General features: G+C 35.1%; 2 long non-coding RNA genes across 2 annotated transcripts; both read right to left on the bottom strand.

Annotated features, from left to right (window-relative positions):
• Positions 1-1,710: 1,710 nt before the first annotated feature.
• Positions 1,711-16,112, bottom strand: LOC105447209. Its single transcript, XR_004061870.1, has 9 exons — positions 16,012-16,112; positions 14,838-15,024; positions 13,883-14,056; positions 13,284-13,436; positions 12,652-12,820; positions 8,895-9,032; positions 7,945-8,078; positions 6,161-6,366; positions 1,711-5,457 (listed from the first exon to the last, which is right to left on the bottom strand). It is a non-coding gene; the product is annotated as an uncharacterized LOC105447209 (long non-coding RNA).
• Positions 16,113-16,896: 784 nt separating this feature from the next.
• Positions 16,897-18,282, bottom strand: LOC115919476. Its single transcript, XR_004061869.1, has 3 exons — positions 18,056-18,282; positions 17,571-17,702; positions 16,897-16,948 (listed from the first exon to the last, which is right to left on the bottom strand). It is a non-coding gene; the product is annotated as an uncharacterized LOC115919476 (long non-coding RNA).
• Positions 18,283-18,894: the final 612 nt, after the last annotated feature.

Here is an 18,894-nt window from a genome sequence, read left to right as displayed (position 1 = left end):
GAAAGGGAAGAAAAAAGAAATTTGGACGATAAAAAGTACCTGACAAATGGGATTCTTACTGTTTTAATGAGTTACACATGATTACTAACTTTGGAAAAGTACATGTAATGCAATTTTAGGAGAAGAAAAAAATTAAATAATGATTTGAATTTCTGAATGCACGATGTAGACAGTGTAGCTAAGTTTAAACGAGATAACATAAAAGTTAAAATTGTAAACAGTTCGACGAGTGACAACATTATTTTTTGTTCCAAAATTGTAAATTCAAGCTTTTTAACATGCTGGTCCCAATTAACCTTTACAGTGCTGCATCGATCATGTTGAAAGTGGGAATCTAACATTTTGCAGAAAAAATGATTTGACGTTTGAGTTTAGTAGAGTGAGGGTGCGCCGATAATCCTAAGCAAAGGTTAAGGGCCGAAGTAAAATCTTGTGGTGTTATTTATTTGGTTGCCGGTACTATACGAACTAAGCACACCTTGTTTATTCAGAAGACATGTTTCGATGAAATATTCCTTGTCGCCGTGTTTATTTTCCAAGAAATCTGTCTTGGTATAACCATCCGTGTTGCAAGAGAAAGCACAAATCAAACGAAAATAGTTAAACCTTTCAAAAAATTATCCAAATCAGAGAAACTGGAAACAAAAGACAACAATAAAATTGCGTTAAAATCTCGGAAAATCGGCGGTATTTCTGAAAGAAACTTCTCAATCACTATGCCACAATTAGAGACTTTCGGATATACACGTCGGCCCCATTGTTGAATCTACTTGATTTCACTTTAAAGAGTATATAGCTGTAAACTTTCACGTCTTACTCTTTGGTTATAATCATATTATTTAGTTTATTAATTATTTAGTTTAATCATAAATATTCTACAAACTTCAACAAGCGCGTTGCTCCCTTTCGATACTCGCTAATATGTAATTCATGTGACTTGCTCTTCAATTGAAAATGGAAACCATTTTAGTTTATCAATAATCTTGTACATGTCTATTTCTTTTTCCCCTCATGTTGCTCATTTCTCTCAACTTTCTTTTTCGCAGATCTAATATTGTTCCTGTCGCATTTCCTGATTTTCATTACTATCGGGGGAAAATAAAATTAAGAGGAAGTTGGTCCGTTTTTAATTTCTTGACCATGATTCTTGGAAATTAACTTACAACCACGGACGCTTACACTCAAATAGTCGATAGCATACTATTATAGATCCTCTCAAAAGAACAGACCTTCCCCAAATCATATATTCCCTAGTCATTTTGTGGTTCGAAAAAAATGAGAAACACATCCGGCATTACATCAAAGTGACATTACACATTCAACCAATTTGAAGTGCCCATATAAATAACAAATTTACGATAGTAATTAGAACTTCCAAAAATTCCTAACTTTTTTATTTTTTGTCTGATTTAGTTCAAACTTTGAACAGTCTATTTTTGTTGGCTTTAATTTAGAGTGGTTGGATTTTGCTTTAATCCAAATACATGTATTTGTTATCTGAAGGTTTGCGACCACGAAACAACACACACACAAGCGATACATTATATACCTCTCAACACACAAATATTCAACATAATTTGAACATAATCAACCATTGCAAGTAACTTCTAGATAATTTGGTTAATCATTCAAAATACATGACCACTACTAAATATGACATTTAATTTAACGATAAGAACATCACTTGACAGCAACAAATTACAAGAATACTTTTATTTTCTGTCATACTCCGACATGTATGAGTAAGATTTATTAGCAAACAAGACAAAATCTGCCTCTCCATCACAGTTTCCATACACAAAACTGAAAATATACATCTTCTGGTGTTGCAATGTCAAGCCAAGGGCCAGGGTAATGTCTTCTTTTCTTCTCTCCTTTTGTGTTACTTTGAATTCTGTAGACGAATAAAGCAGTACTAGTATGCAGTAATGAAGAGAAATGAGTTTTCATGGAGAACCATTTCACGAGGACTACATTTTCAAACATCAAAGTCAATTTCAACGTTTAAAAGGAGTAAAGAAACCTTTTTGATTACACAGGGTTTCAAAGCATTATATCATCCACCAAAAGCCACAAGGGCATCAATTCCTATACTTTTATACAGGTTTAATGCTCTTCTGGCTCTCAACAGACAACACAAGCTTGACACTTATACACCATTCCATCTCATAATCCACATATTTCATATTGCATTTTTCAATTTAGTAAGAGACACTACAAACCAAGTGACTTTTTTGTAAAGAGTTCAATTTAAGTTCATTCCTAATAACAGTCAAGAGACTTTTTATAATAAATTTTGCTTATGCAGTATTTCATTTCTTTAGTATAAAGAATTCATATTATATTTCAAATTTATAAATTCAAGATATTGTTTTTATTCCTTCTGTTCTATTTAGGTCCTGAACTCAAGGTCTTTTTCAACAATCAATGACAGTCTTTTCTACTAATTCTATGCAAAGGGGACTTGACAGTCAAAACTTAATGACTCAGCAACTTAGTAGTACTTGACATAATTCAAGAAAATATTATCATACCAAGCAAATTTTTTCTCACTATTGCAGAGGGGGGAATCCCACGCCCACACAATGAACCATTTCCTTGGCCTCGTGACAGGCCACAATTTCCTTCAATTGATGTGGTAACAAATAGTTTTAAAATGAATTGAATCTGAACATTGTTTATTACTACAGTACCATGCCAATTAAACATACAAGGTACTTTGAGTTGCTAATCCTCATACATGTATATTGATCTACCTACCGGTATGAGGATTAGCAGTCTCGAGGTGTACTAATCACCCAACAAAGTAATTTGTATACAGCTAAAGTACAATCAACTTTATGACACTTTTACATTACATTCTATTGGGTAATGGTTAAGGACTATAAATATGAGAATAAAATTAAACCCTAATAATACGACCCAATTCAAACTTGGGTTCTATACAAAGTAGGTACCGATGCATGGACTAGTAAACTGACAAGTCATTATTATGTTAATTGAGAATGTATTTAAAATTTGCTATATCTCTTTTATAGCAATATTTGAAGCTCACATTTTAAATACAGTACAGCAACATGGTATACTTGTTGGTGCTTGGTGCACTTAAAAAGCCAGAGGAGGCTTAATACCAAATATTGTCGTTTTTTCTCATTAATTTCTATGATGTATGTAAACCGAATAAAGCATGTACTGCATCTAGGTTTAGTCCACATTCATATTGATATCAATACATTTTTTTGTTTATTTGATGTTGCAGATCTTTGTTATATCCTTTTAAGAAATTTAAGTTTCTAAATCAATACTACGAAATATTAACAGTTTCCTGTTGATACACAAAATGAGGAAGCTCATTGGAATTTTACATTTCCAAAAACTCTTTAAAGGACAAAGAAGGAAGTCATATTCAGTCAGATTTTGAAAATCCCTGACATTTTATTGATATTTGTGTTATTATTTTCGAAAAGGCCATGACCTCTTCACGAATATTACTGAAATCATAGGGTGAAGTATGAATGTTGCTAATCCATTGACTCGTGTGGTTTACTAGTATTACATGAAAGGGACATATTAAATATCTTAATTTTGAATGTTCTACTTTTTTTCGTCAAATAAATACAAGTTTATGACCAGCTTTAACATTTTGCATTTACTCGTTGGCTACAGAAACTGTGTTTTTTTTGTGATGAGAATTCAGTAACCATCCAGTCCATAAATGATTCAAACATGAAAACCATACACATGCCAGTCATTAATTAGCAATGCTAACATCCCATATTTGTGGAAAGTGTGAAAATAATAAATAATCCATCCATACTGCATATGATGGGGGAAAAAACAACAATTCATTTCATTTTAAACAGTACTTCTAGTTCACCCTTTATACACTCTATTACATTTTTTTCCAAATCAAAATACATGCATGAATATCCAGTGGAAAAATAGAACATTAATGCATTTTTGTGCAAGTATAAAAGACTCTATTTTGCATTGTTTATACATATCAACACATGTACTTCAGGATCTTATATCCACAAGCTACAATACTGCATTTACATGTATCTATAACTGGATGAAAAAGTGGAATGTAAAGTACATCTAAACCCAAAGAGTACAGGAGGAAAACTGAAAAAAGTATCTACATGTATTTGGAAAGACTATGATATGCAAATCGTGCCCAGACAAAAGCTTTGGTCTAACACAACATGGTCCTACACGATCCCTTTACTATATTGCAAACCTATGTGAATGACTACACAGCTAAAAGGGCAGTTTGAATGTCCACTCATCCATTTATCAACAAAATCAAACTATTTTCTATTCAAATTCATGTCTAAAATTAGATACATGTACTAGACATTTACAAATTAACTTCGAAGCATGAATGGGCTATGTATAAATAATAAACAAAAATAAAATCAAAACTGCACATAATGTTACATATTTCATTCGGTTCACTTCAAAACAAATAATACTATACACTATGTACACTTAAGAAGCACAAGGAAATAAATAGGTGCCCATGTTTAAAATCAGAAATGATAAAAAGTAAAATAGGCCTTTCAAAATTTACAAGGTAAAATTTGCCTGAGATTTTGTTTTCTTTGCAGAAGTCTAAAAATATAAAGAGGTTGTGCTCAAATTTAGTTTACTTAAGAGAGATTAAAGTGGCAAGTGCTTTGATTTTCAATGAAAAAGACATCCTTTTATGTCTGAAAGACTGTTAATGTTTAACACTGTCTCTAATGAAGACAAGAGATTTATGAAGTATTAAATATTCTATCAATGCATGATGATTCATATGATGCTCAACTAATTTTTGGATAACATCACAACACATAATAAAAAGAATGAATTAAGTTATCAGGTCTTCATGAGCTAGACACTCATTACAAATAGCTTACAGGGGAAAAGTCCTACTGGCATTTCGGATTTCCACTTTCCTTTCTGGAAAGAACCACACAACTTCCAAATTCTCCCCAGCTTTTGTTCACATTTCCTGAAATTGTGTTTATATTGGCTCTGATTAATCTGTAAGGGAATCGTTAACTTCTCAAAGTGATTCCCCTGTGTGTTGTATTTGTTCAAAAAAAAAAAAAAAGGAATACCATTACTGCTATAAATTCATTTCACTAAAGCACATCATCTCAATCTCTTTTATCTTTTCCCCAGAAGTCATCACGCCTCTTCTTGGCTCTCTCGAGTACCTCAGATGCTAGACTGCAGCTGGATGCATTGGACATGGTTGATAAGGAGAGCTCATCGCTGTCTCTCCGCCCCCTCCTCCACCCCTGGGTGGGGTCAGGTTCCAATCATCGGGAGACTCTAGACCGTTGGACCTGGGTGACATGAAGGAATGGAGTCTTTGCACCTGCTGAGAGGCAGCTTCTCTGGTCTGTGGGACGGCCGTCTGTGGGCGTCCGCCGATCCTACCAGAGTGCGGTCTTTCAAGGGGACCTACAAATTAGAATGAACATGAAGTTAGAATATCTAGAATGAACATGGAAGTTAGAATGGTCAAGTTAAAATGGTCAGTCTATTAATCATCTGTGAAGAGCCAGAAGGGTGTTACCTCCCAGTATATGAGTTAACATCCTACTGGCTCTCAGCAGATGAAATTTGATCTACTAATGTTTTATGATAGTTTTTTTATTTGTAATAAGTGCATTTTGCTGCAATCTGAATTAGTATCCTGATATTCTTTCATTTAAACTTTACAAGATCACAAAAACAAATGTCTCTAAAATGCCTGACCCTAATTAGGGAGTCCCATGTTTTAAGGGTAGAAAAATAACAAACACACCCACAAAGGTGTAATATGTCACTTTCTATGGTCATAAAACAAATACACATAACATTAATAAGGAAAGCAGAAGAGAGAATCATGTCAGCTAATTAAGTTACTTGGTCTGACATCTTCCAAGGTGTTTTCAAACATTAATCTTTGGTTTGATCATAATCTCTCATGTAAAACTGACAGGCAAATGTTTCTTCTCAAACACATGATAGCGATGATACTTTCAATCTTACCTTTCACAGCAGGAAGGACTATTTTGGAACACCTTACAAGACCCCCCCCCCCCTCAACATTTAAATATAAATCATCTCAAATAAAATGACAGATGTGTCTTCTTCAAACCATGGCAGTGATGATACTCACCTTTCCCAGCAGGAGGAGCTGTTTTAAGACCCGCCCAGGTCTTTGGCGGCTCGATCTTGTTTGGGATGGTTGGCATCCCGGGACTGGTTTCAAAGAATCTCTCAGAGTGCCTCTGGAAGCCTGGGGGATATCAGTTCCTCGTTGAGAGGATGTGGATCAGAGGTTCTCCTTCCAGCTGATGGTGAGGAGTGCAAGAATCTTCCCATCTGATTAAGAAACAGTAGGATAGGAAAGAAAATTACTTTTAGAACATTTTAAGTAAACAATTAAACAGAAATGGTACCTTTTGGAAAAAATTCTTTGATAATTCTATTTTTAATGTAAACCAGAATGAGTCATATGAAAACATGCAAAGATCTTAAAGGAGTCACACCAAGAAGCAAAAGTGTATCGAATTGATGCAAAATTCATATCATTGCGAAGGGGAAGCCTTACTGATCAAATACAACAAATTTCCTCCTGAAAATATGTTTGGGCCCGCAGAAATCAACTTTAAAAAATGTTAGTTTTGAGATCCAGATTTACTGCGATCAGCAGTCCTTCGTATGACGTCACTATTGTGACGTCACACCTTGGACACGGCTGTCTAGCTGCAGACTAATACACGCGCGACTCCGGTATGCGGCCGGTACCGAGCTGTTTGTCCAGGGTGTGACGTCACTGTTCAGAGCTCGCTACGCTCGTGTGTTTGGCTTACGTTCGGGGGCGCTTGGGGTCTACGAAGGGTCATGAAAAATTGCATTTTACGCCTTTCCATGATATCTATATGATTTCTCAGCAAATTATTCGTGTTTTTCAAGAGAAAATCTTTCCATCCATATGTAATTTGTTCTAATTATCAGTTGTTAGTAAATTGTCTTTGTGTAGCTCCTTTAAAGAACAAGAAAGAAAAGACAACTGGCTTAATTTAATAACATAACACAAATATTTAAAAAATGGGTACGACGTGTCAAAAATCCCCTGCACTAATAATAATACTGAAGAAGACATTTTTTGTTGTTACCCTATCCAACCCTAGACAATCTCTTCAACATACAGTATCATGTTTTTTTTTTCAGATCACCTAATTATAACATAGTTTGCATTTATAACAATTAATTTATCTTACAAAGGGTAAAAAAAAGTAAAAAGGTCAAATAAATATTAAGCTTGCATAATTCTAAGATTACTGGTCACAATTAACTGTGCATTAGATTCATCCTAATACCATTCAGGTAAAGATAAGGATAAGGACTGTATTTTAACAAGAAGAATCTACATCATGACAAACAATAAATTGCACTAGATAATCCTACATGTGCAAAGCATTGTGTTCATACCAACATTCATAGTTAATATCTAATATAAGGCTCGTGTACGACAGCATTTCCAATGGCATTATCATTATTTCATGCGCACACCCAGTGAGACTCGTTTCACTTCACCTGGGGGGTGTTTCACAAAGATCTTAACTTGAACTTATCTCGAAGTTGGACTTAAATATTATGGAAAGCCTTTGGCATCTATGAGAATATTTTGTAAAAGTTATTTTAAAAGGCATCAAATGGTGATTCAAATCATTAATATTTTGTATTACCAACTGGGATTTATGTTCTTGATGTGGAATTGATAAAAAATCTAAAATACTTGAATTTTTGCTTTTGAATATATTTGATTTTAAGGCTACAAATGGCTCTCCATGATGTTTAAGTCCAACTTAGGATCTTTGTGACCCCCCCCCCCCCCAGGAGTGTTGAGCCATATTATTTCAGATTAAGATTCAGATGAGTAGGCCCAATGTATACCTGTTTTTGTTGGGTGGGATTACGAGGAGGTGTCTGCTGCCCCCGTGTAAGTGTTATGTCTAGATCAACATCATCCTCATCATCATCATCACTATCATATTCAAAGCCTTTTGTGATACCGCCAGGAATGATTGCTGTAAAATAGAAGACTACACGATGTGATGAAAATTGTATATTAACACATAATGTAAATTTACATGACGCCAATATACATGTACAATCAAAGCTGTCTATAGCGACCGCTCAAGGGAAACACGAAAGGTGGTCTTGTAGACAGGGGTCTTTGTAGACAGGTTCTTTTAATACATGTTTCAATGAGAAACCATTTTCAAGGGAAACAAAAAAGGGGTCTTTGTAGACAGGTGGTTATTATAAAGCAAGCTTGACTGTATTATATATAGAACATGATAGAGGATATATGGAGTGGGCCAAAATCATACAATTAGTGATTCCTATTCTCAGATTTGATTTACAGCTTCACATATCCATGCAAATGTAGATTAAAGCAAATGCCATAAAAAAATCAAAGTGCCAGGCTTTAATTAGCTTCTAGTATTTGACCCATTACATCTGCCACTCTCTCTTCACCTATGTGTCTCTTCCTCTCTCTTTCTCTTTCTCATTTTCTCTCCCCTCTATCTCTTTCCCTTTCCGTCCTTCCTCTCGCTCTCCATCATTACAAGGTTAAAAGCAAACATAACTATAATTTCATTTCATAAAATAAGTCTGTAGGCCTAATGGTCAGAAAATAGATCCCCTTTACCTATTACACAGTGAGAAATCACCAAATCAAGAACACTTATCAATATGCAAGATAAAGTATATTTTAATGAAAGGGAGACCATATTTCGAGGCAAATCAGGAAACTGGAAATCCAACTCCAGACTGCCTACAATGCAATCACACCCACCGACATGCCAATATTTATGAAGTATGAGTGTTGGACTCACCTTTGACAGGGGCAGACCTTGCAACATATGTACGACTACTGGGCTTCATCGGCTCTCCTTGCCTTGGATAGGTTACTATGGTTTTAGGAACATGGGTGGCTCTTCTTCTTGATGCTGGTGAAGTCAGCAAGGCACCTCCTACCGAAAAAAAAAAAAAAACATCAAGTTTTCACAGTGATTTCTGTCGTTTGCTAGCCAATTACTTCATTCTGATGGGGATACATGTGCAATAATATCTTAGAAGTGTGACCAATATCTATTTTTTAGAAGTACCATAGAATACAGTAGCTTTATTTTTAAAAAAATTGTTTGATGAATTTTAAGATGCCATTTGTCTTAGCATTTCCCCTGTAATGTTAAATAGAGGTTGCATAAAGCAACTCCTACTCATTATAAGTATACATGAACATGAGTAAAGCTGTTAGCCTCTCCTTTAATGAATTCTCTAAAAAGGTTTTCAATAATAAATTTCACACTTTTTTTTTGGGGGGGGGGTATTCTGTGCTCTTAGATCCAAAAGTCTAAGATCCAAATTTCCTGAAAGAATAATGGCGAATATTCAAATACTAAAGGTGATAAAAAAAAATCATTTACACTATTTTTGACCTCTCACCCAATTCAAAATAATCATTCAGCAAATTGAAATTTACTTGAACATCTAGAAATATAGTACACCTAGAGGTGTACATGTGTTTAAATGACACATCTTCAAACTGTGGATTAATTACATGGTACGCGCTTTGGCTCCCGCTATGGCACTACCCAATAAACAAAACACTAAAAAGTAACCTCTTTTGGGAGTGTATTTTAAGTGATTTTAAAGTATGGTGCCTTTTGAACTAGATTTAAACGTTATCGAAACGTGCCTTCATTTAAACAAAAAAGGTACTCCTGTTCACGTTTTCATCTAACCTAAAAACCACCAATTTATCACGCGACTGGAGTAACGTGATTTCACTTACCTCCGTAAATCAAGTGTTTATGACCAAATAACCACTTGACCAAGCAACGAGTTTTTTGTCTGTTAACCGATGGTGGTGATAAATACGTAATTATTTGGTCTTGTAAGCACCTTTATCGATTGGTTTCACAGGTTATCCGAGGTTGATGGTAATAATCACGTTACTTACACCGGCTAATCGTCTTATTGTTCTGTCCGTGAATCTCTGGTTATATTAAATTAGTAATTCTGAGGTGTCTTACAAACCTCTTTTAATGGTTTCAAAGTTACCATACATTTCTTGGTTATGATCACGTTGCTCACGCTGATTACTAATCTAAGCTGTGAATACGTGATATTTAGGTGTGAAAATAAGTAATTATTAGGTGTCTTAAAACACCTTTTTAAATGGAGGTCAAAGTTGCCATAAGTTCCGCGGTGATGATCTCGTGACTCAAACGGATTATTAATCTAAGCTGGGCATACGTGACTTTTAGGTGTGAAAAATTAGTAATTATTAGGTGTCTTAAAACACCCTTTTAAATGGTTTCAAATTTACCATAACTTTCTTGGTGATGATCACGTAGTTAAAACTGATTACTAATCTAAGCTGTGAATCCGTGATATTTAAGTGTGAAAATTAGTAATTATTAGGTGTCTTAAAACACCTATTAAAATGGGAGTCAAAGTTGCCAGCAGTTCTGCGGTGATGATCTTGTGACTCAAACGGACTATTAATCTAAGCTGGGCATACGTGACTTTTAGGTGTGAAAAATTAGTAATTATTAGGTGTCTTAAAACACCTTTTTAAATGGTTTCAAAGTTACCATAACTTTCTTGGTGATGATCACGTAGTTAAAACTGATTACTAATCTAAGCTGTGAATCCGTGATATTTAAGTGTGAAAATTAGTAATTATTAGGTGTCTTAACACCTATTAAAATGGGAGTCAAAGTTGCCAGCAGTTCTGCGGTGATGATCTTGTGACTCAAACGGACTATTAATCTAAGCTGGGCATACGTGACTTTTAGGTGTGAAAAATTAGTAATTATTAGGTGTCTTAAAACACCTTTTTAAATGGTTTCAAAGTTACCATAACTTTCTTGGTGATGATCACGTAGTTAAAACTGATTACTAATCTAAGCTGTGAATCCGTGATATTTAGGTGTGAAAAATTAGTAATTATTAGGTGTCTTAAAACACCTATTTAAATGGTAGTCAAAGTTGCCAGCAATTCCGCGGTGATGATCTCGTGACTCAAACGGATTACTAATCTGAGCTGGGCATACGTATTTTCCAGGTGTGAAAATGAGTTATTATTGGGTGTCTTGATGGTTTCACAGTTACCATTTAAGTTCCGTGGTGATAATCCCGTGACTGTTGGCATATTTCTATGTTCACCAGCTGATAAATGACTGTTGGCATTTTTTAATTCCACCATTTGATAACTGGAGTGTGCATATTTCCAGTTGCACTAGTTGATGACTGACTGTTGGCATATTTCCAGTTGAACCAGCTGACACCAATTAATTTGCATATTGAATATGGGGTGCGTGCAGATCTATGTTTTTTAAACAATTTATCTGAATTAACAGCATATTTCTTAATTACTGATGATTTAGTTATGTGCAATTCATTTCGAAAATACTACATATATAAATTACCAGTTATTAGGACATTTCGCTACTTCGTATGAATAACATTTAGTTAAACATGAATAAGGGAAACATTAACTAGAACTAAATAATTTCAATAAAATACAAGTATATGAAAAAATTTCGATTAATTAAATTATGTAAGTCTACTTATTACCAATGCCTTTACATTGGAAATACAGACGTACCAGTATTGAAGTGTTGTTGCTGTTAAACTGGTTGGAAGTTTTACCAAATGGTTCTAATGGCTCAGCTAGACCAGTTGAATTCTAACTGGCCTGGATCAACTGGATCATTTAGCCCATTTCAATTTCCAGGGTTACCAGTTGGCATTAACTGGTTCATCAACTGGACCAGTTGCAACTAGCTTTCTCTTCTGGCATGTTTGCACCCCCCCCCCCCCCATCCCCTCTAATCCCAAACTGCTTCCGGCGCGCCTGGACGTAATTATGGAAGATCCAAGACACGATGTTCAGAAACGGGATGAGAACGTCATTATTTTGGTTCATTTATTGTGTAACATTTGCGTTATTATTGGGTTGAACGCGGGTTACGGTAACATATTTCCTCTTCGACGTAAATTTCACGTGAATGAAGAACATGATTCATCTCAAGTCAGCCTCGTAATATTCACGTGAATTTCACGCAGATATTTTGACTAAAACTATCACTAATGCTTCACGTGTTTCTGTGACGCGATAATTTCGTTTATGAAGATGTAATTTCATAACCAAACAAACACGGGAGTATTAGGTTTAAAAACCATGGTCTCCAAGGTAGGGATAATCACGTTATTATAATGGTGATATTGCAGTGACAATTGCGTGATTTAGTGTACGTGTGTTTCAAGTTACCTAGTGCAATAAACGTATTAACACATTTACGTAAATGTCCGGTGTTTGTAGAACGTAACTCTCCTCAAGTCGATACCTTGATATTGACGTGATTTTCACGTGATTTTGTTTATTGGGTAGTATCCTTTGGAAAGACAATATTCTACATTTGTCGCTCTCCGCCCAGGTGTTAAATGGGTACCAGTAGGAAGGAATCTCTTGAATGCTGTGAGCACCGAAATAGGTAGTCTAGCTGAGCTGGGTCGATATGTACACTATCACTATCCAATAGTATCATCATCATCAGGGCATAATGATAGAAAGAGTACCTTTTGCAGGAGTGGTCCTGTCTAAATGGTGTCTCTTGCTTCCATGTGACTGTTCAGACTCCCCCCTTGGGTTGGGGTTGTAAGGCGCCCATTCTCTTCAATGCTTTCTATCTCAGAACTCCGAGATGACATACTTGGCATTGACTCAGGGGTTGTAACACTGCTGATACTGTTAGAAGAAACACAAATTAACATTGTAAAAAGTTTGCCAACTATGAACACAGAGGTAGAAAAAGTAAAAGGTTGGAGATCTGTAGATGATTTTTCTATAAATATCAACATTGTCCACTCTTTCTATATAAATATATAAAGAAAAGTAACACTGCCTGGTAAAATTAGGGCAAGAGTTACATTGTGTAAGACTGCCTTTAATTGTGCATCGGCTGTATTGCATTACTAGTTCCCATAAATGTAACAGATGGGATATATCTTTAACATGCAAGAAACAACAAACTGTTTTAACTTACTATCAACAAGTTTTTTATGAATAAAATATGTGTGTACCTAAGCATAGCCCTTTCTAGCATTACAGTTTCATTGATATTGCTCCTTATTTTTCTCTTCCAGATCTCAGAACATATTTTCTTACATTTCCTGAAACCAACCCCTATAATCAGGAAACAAACTCATACCTTGATCTCCTTTCAAGATGTGCAATGTTTCTGTTTTGGTTGGGTTCTTCCTCCGCTTTGTTGTTGTTGGCATGCCAACCTAGCTTTCTTCTTGTTGGTTCATGGCCCAAGTCTGGAGCACTCGCTGAAGGGCGTGCTCCCTCCTTTGGTTCACTGTAGATTCATACAATGGTGAAAATACAATGTGAATATGTAATGGAATCTGAAATGTTGTCATAAGCTCGTATTAATATCTTGATCACAAATCTATATAGCTATCATGACATAATGTTCACGCTCACTATCATACTGGTTTACCAGCAAGGGAAAGTAAATCAGACATTTAAGCATCATGATAAGAAGTAGATCTATGCTCGTTGTGTGAATTGCAATCAGAAATACTTTTTTAAATTCATCTTTTCAAGCCCGCAGGTCTTCAAAATTTGTTTGAAATATGAACATAACAAATATTTACATTGCAAAATATCCCACATTCACACCAAAAATATTGTGCAGTTTTTAAACGAAAATCATAAAAAAAAATAATATCATTGCTACACTTCTAGCATAGTTTTTCATCATATCTGTTTCTTTAGTAGCAGAGCTCTGGGAGCACTCACTCTTTTTTCTCTGATCCTGTTGTTTGAGTGGAGATAGAGCTTGATGTACTAAGTTGATCACTGGATTCCTCCCATAACTTGGCCTGAGTAGCCAGTACCTAGATGCTGCCTGGTAAAATTAGTGCCTCGGGACCGCTTCTGGTACTCTTTCGCCCTCTCACGTAATTCTAAGACCTGAAAGAACAGCGTTAATTATTTTTTTTAATTCTTATCCAAGTTTAATTTTTCTAATTAAAGATAAATCTGTAAATGCTTAAATTTGCCCTCTCACCTCCTAACATTACTTCCAAATTTACACAAATTTGAAGTGATATACAAACCATACAAATGAGAAATAACATTTGTCCACTTTGGAAGGTAACACAATAATGTTCCCTTTAATTGATATGACCAACAAAGGCAACAATGTAACAGTATTTGTGGAGTCTGAGAAATTTTGGATCGGCAGTTGGATGCTTACATATTAGGATATCTTCAGTACTGGGATGAAAGGAAAAATCCGAATTGTGACAAACAAATTATTGTTTTAAGGTAAACAATGCTTAAAACATCCACCCAATACACCCCTTCCTTAATCACTGATAGAGCATGGGCACACTACAGTGTCACATAAACAGTGTATCTCAAATTAAATAGACTTAAATAGCCTGTATACATAGACAACTTTTCTGGAGCAGTCATCAAAAAATTTGACTTGACATGAAGTTCTTTGTAAACAATGTACTTGAAATCACTGAACATTTTTGGAGCTCCTACAGCATATGGGCCAGAAGCAGTTGCTCCGTGGTCAATTAATTCCTAACTTCAAATCAGACCAAACATTCTACCTCACCCTTAACCCTAACCCTAAAACCCACTTGCAACATTGACCCTATACCTCAAATAAAACCCTAGATGAAACATCTGAAGAGCAAATGTCATGTCACCTATGACTATGTATACCAGAGTGACTTACTTCTGAGAACCAGTTGGGTAAGTCTCCTACAGACTTTGACCTGGTGAGGTGCTCTGGTTTGACCCCTCTATCTGATGAATCACCTCTAGGTTGGACATGAGGAGGATCTGCACCTTTCCATACTCCATTCTCATAACTAAACACCTGAGGGGTTTTGAAGTTGGACTTGTACTCTGACCTCCATTTTCTGAAACGTGAATTTGTATGTGAGATAAAAAAAAAATAACCATTCAACTCTAGAAAGTATAGTCTTTCCCCAAAAGTACAGAATTAATCCTTTCGGCAAACAAACCCTCTTCTCTGGAGAATCTGTTGGATGCTATAGAGTGGTGAAGTGTGACGTCATCAAAATTCTGTTTTTTGGAATTTCTCAATTTTTTCTTCATTTTCCCAAAGAGCATACAAAATAATGTCCAAAGGTCGAAAACCAATTGAGTATGTTAAGTATGGGCTGAGATATGATCAACTGAATAAATACATTTCCTATATATAGGAACTCAGTGTTATATTGCTCTGGTTCATAACATTACGAGCCAGAGCATTCAGAGGGTCATATCTCAGCCAATGCTTAACATATTCAATTGGTTTTTAACCTTTTGACATTATTTTTTATGCTCTTTCAGAAAATTAAGAAAAAATAAGAAATTCCCAAAATAGATTTTTATGATGTCACAGCTTCGGTACTCTATTATGTTACCAACCTTCATGTGCATCCTCCCTCTGAAGTAAACCTGGATGTATACTTTTTATGTTTCTAGAACATATCAAATGACAACATCTTTCAATAAATTTAGTTCACCTGTTCATAATGGTGTGTACCCAGACATTAAAAAAGATTATTTTCAGGTTATTTAACTTTGTCTTGCTTTCATGTAAGGTTCTATAGTTGATATCAGGTGAAATGCTGGTCAATTATGCATACTCTACCATTGTAATTTCTTGATTTTGTCCTACTCATAACTTGATTTATACAAGTAATGAAAATGGAATTACATTAGAATACATTGTATTTTGCTGTACAGTACTGTGGAAAGACACTTGACAGCTTTATAGAAATAGCATAATCATTTTCTAAGTTCATTTTTATCTGCACTGCCTTTGTTTAAAAAGAGACATAACCAAAAAAAGGAACTCATCCAGATAATATGATGTAAGAGGGAAAGCATGTACTGACCTTACTGTTGCATGTGGAAAGAAAGGTCTCTGTGGATTTTGAGATGATTTGACGAGTCTTGGATCATCATGTGAGATTACAGATAGCACTCCAGCTGGTTGTTGTTTATCAGGGGTCAGCTTTTTACCTCGTTTGCTCTGAGAGATGGAGAAAATTGGCAGAATTATATTTACAATTGCATAAATATATAAGACACATAGACAACAAGCCAGATATGGAATTGTCTCTCCTCAATAATATTCATTTGAAATGGTAAGGATAGTATCTACCATAATAAATTTCATACTTTCATATTAAGTGAGAAAGAAAGATAGAGGAAAATTCTTGAAATGTTTCTGAGAAAGGAATTTTATTATTGAAAATAAATCTGTCCTTAGAAAATGTGAACTAATGTATAGATATATGAGAAGAAGTTAACTGAGTCATACTAGATGAAGACAAACAAAATTTAAATATAAAATCAAGAGTTAAAAGGATAAGTTTAGCAAGTAACCATCACAAAATTTGGGAGAATCTGGAAGAGAATGATATCATTTTTTTCCAGTTTTGTATGAATAGATAAGTGTGAATAATTATCATACACTACTTTGTATTGTTTTATAGTTCTTATGAGAATTTGTTTTATGCTGTAAGTGTAAAGCTTGTGACATTTGGTGGCACTGCGTTACAGTTTTGATTTTGATTTTCTCAAAGTTTACTTGAATGAATTGATTATTTGACAAATCACTGAATTGCTTTCTGTTCTCCCACTGATGAATCATACCTTTGTTTTTACTCTGTACTTTGCTTTGATCTCTTGCTGTGCATTCTGCATGAGCTGATCTTGTACCAAAGGGCCATTATGGTTCTGCTGCTTGAACTGCCTTTGGTATTCTGTGTGCCGGGGTATCTTATAAGGTACATACGGAGCCAGGTTTGCATTAGAGGTATGTACCATCTAAAGAAATAGAACATATTGGATATCAAATATTCATTATGAAAAATTCATTATGAAAAGATGACATAACATAATATGCACATACCATGTCAACACAAAGTCTACATCTAAATGCATTTTATGAATGCTGAATAACTAATTGGTAAATGAATATTTTTTCAATGACATGTAGCAACTATAGGTTATTTACAAGGATTTGAATTGAGATAGTGGAATAATCATTATTAAATTAAAGTTTTGTCACACATACAGTGTACTTGTATGATACACTGTGGCAGCCAGGATTTTGGTCCATGGCAAATAGCGAGTTAATGATGAATGTCTACTATTAACAATAATGCCATTCCTTCACACATAACATTTTCAAAGTGTTATGCCGGCATTCCAATGGACAAAACTTTCTTATAATCTTTATTCTCTCCACTTGCATGTTCATCTAAGTATTCAGTGAGGATGAATAGAATAGCATAGAGATGTACATGTAATCACCTGAATATTGTACCCCAATGTATGTAGAGGAGAGTATTTTTTAAAACAGGCATTCTAATGGTTTGAAACAAGTATTCCCTGGCGAAGCCATCATATATCAATATTATAATTGTTTAAAATGTTTAACTCTCACCTGTTCTGCAGCCATCAAAGGTGATTCTTTTCATGGTTGCTTCCAGGCAAACTGTCGCTGGTATTCTGATGAATACCTGGGACCACCAGGCCTTGCTTTAATACCAGCACGGTACTGTAAGGCTTCATCAGTCTAAAATCAATCAAACAACATTACAACAGTTCAAAAAGGTTGTATCAGTCAGAATTGTGTGTGTGTGCGTGTGTGTGTGCGTATATGTGTGAATATAATGCATCTTTCCAGTCAATTCACATGAAATTTTAAGGCTCAAACTTACATGGTTCTATTGTTTAAAATATTTACAGACTACCTTACTTTTAAACCTACCATGCATTTAAAGTGCTTCTGGTTAGAGAGAGAGAGAGAGAGAGAGAGAGAGAGAGAGAGAGAGAATGAAAGAAAAATTGAAAGAAAAATTAAAAAAATATAACAAATGTAATAGTTAAATCTGAGCTAAACATTTTCATAATCAGTAACATGCTTACCTCCTGTTCAGCTTTGCCCTTTGTTTTTGATGCATCGCCTCCTGCTTTGAGAACATGTTTGCCCGTCTTAGTGATTGCTGGACCCTTAGCTACCCTGATCGGAGAGGGAGGGGCCACTTTCTTGGGAGGAGGAGGTGGCTGGCTAGGTTTGGATATGACTCTGGTTTGTGCTGCACGGGCTTTGTTCTTCTCCGTCTTTAAAGTCTTGTCGATAGGTGGCCTGAAGAAGTATACATTTGACAGCAATTAAGTACTGCAAGAATGATTTAACGTTGATAATATATGGATATCATGCAGATTGGTGCTACTTTTAAGTTCTGATGCATCATCGTTTTTTTTTAAATAAATCTCTACCTCCCCCTTTCTTTCTCTCCCTCAACTCTTTTCTTATCTCCTTCTTTTTGACCTGTGTTAATTTTAAAAAGAGAAAGAGGTGGATTGCAGAGGTTATTCTAAATATTCCTGGCTTACAAAACCACCATAGATTTATGGTTGGGAAAGGGAACGAGAAAGCTGGAAACCACATATTCTGAAATTAACTTATAACTGATTTTTTTTTCTTCTAGTCAAACCGACCAATCTGTGAAAAAAATAGGGAATCCCCCTAAATTAGAAATCACAGTACGTTGATGTTAAAGGATCTCTTTGAAGAAAGAAACCGAAACCGCATAGTTGTATACGATGAATATTCCATCAAAGACTGTGTGAAACAATAAGTGTGCCCCCCCCCCCCCAAAGGGTAGCCGCAATGATCGCTAGGTATCTACTCTTATTTGATAGGCTATTTTATTATCATGGAAGATAATAAGTGATTTAGGTCAAATGTTTTTGTTGTTGTA

This window comes from Strongylocentrotus purpuratus, unplaced genomic scaffold (assembly GCF_000002235.5).
Source record: "Strongylocentrotus purpuratus isolate Spur 01 unplaced genomic scaffold, Spur_5.0 spur5_scaffold_6, whole genome shotgun sequence".
In the NCBI taxonomy this organism is placed as follows: Eukaryota; Metazoa; Echinodermata; class Echinoidea; order Camarodonta; family Strongylocentrotidae; genus Strongylocentrotus; species Strongylocentrotus purpuratus.
Note: the sequence above shows the minus strand (reverse complement) of the source record. Positions and strands in the feature narration are given on the sequence as shown.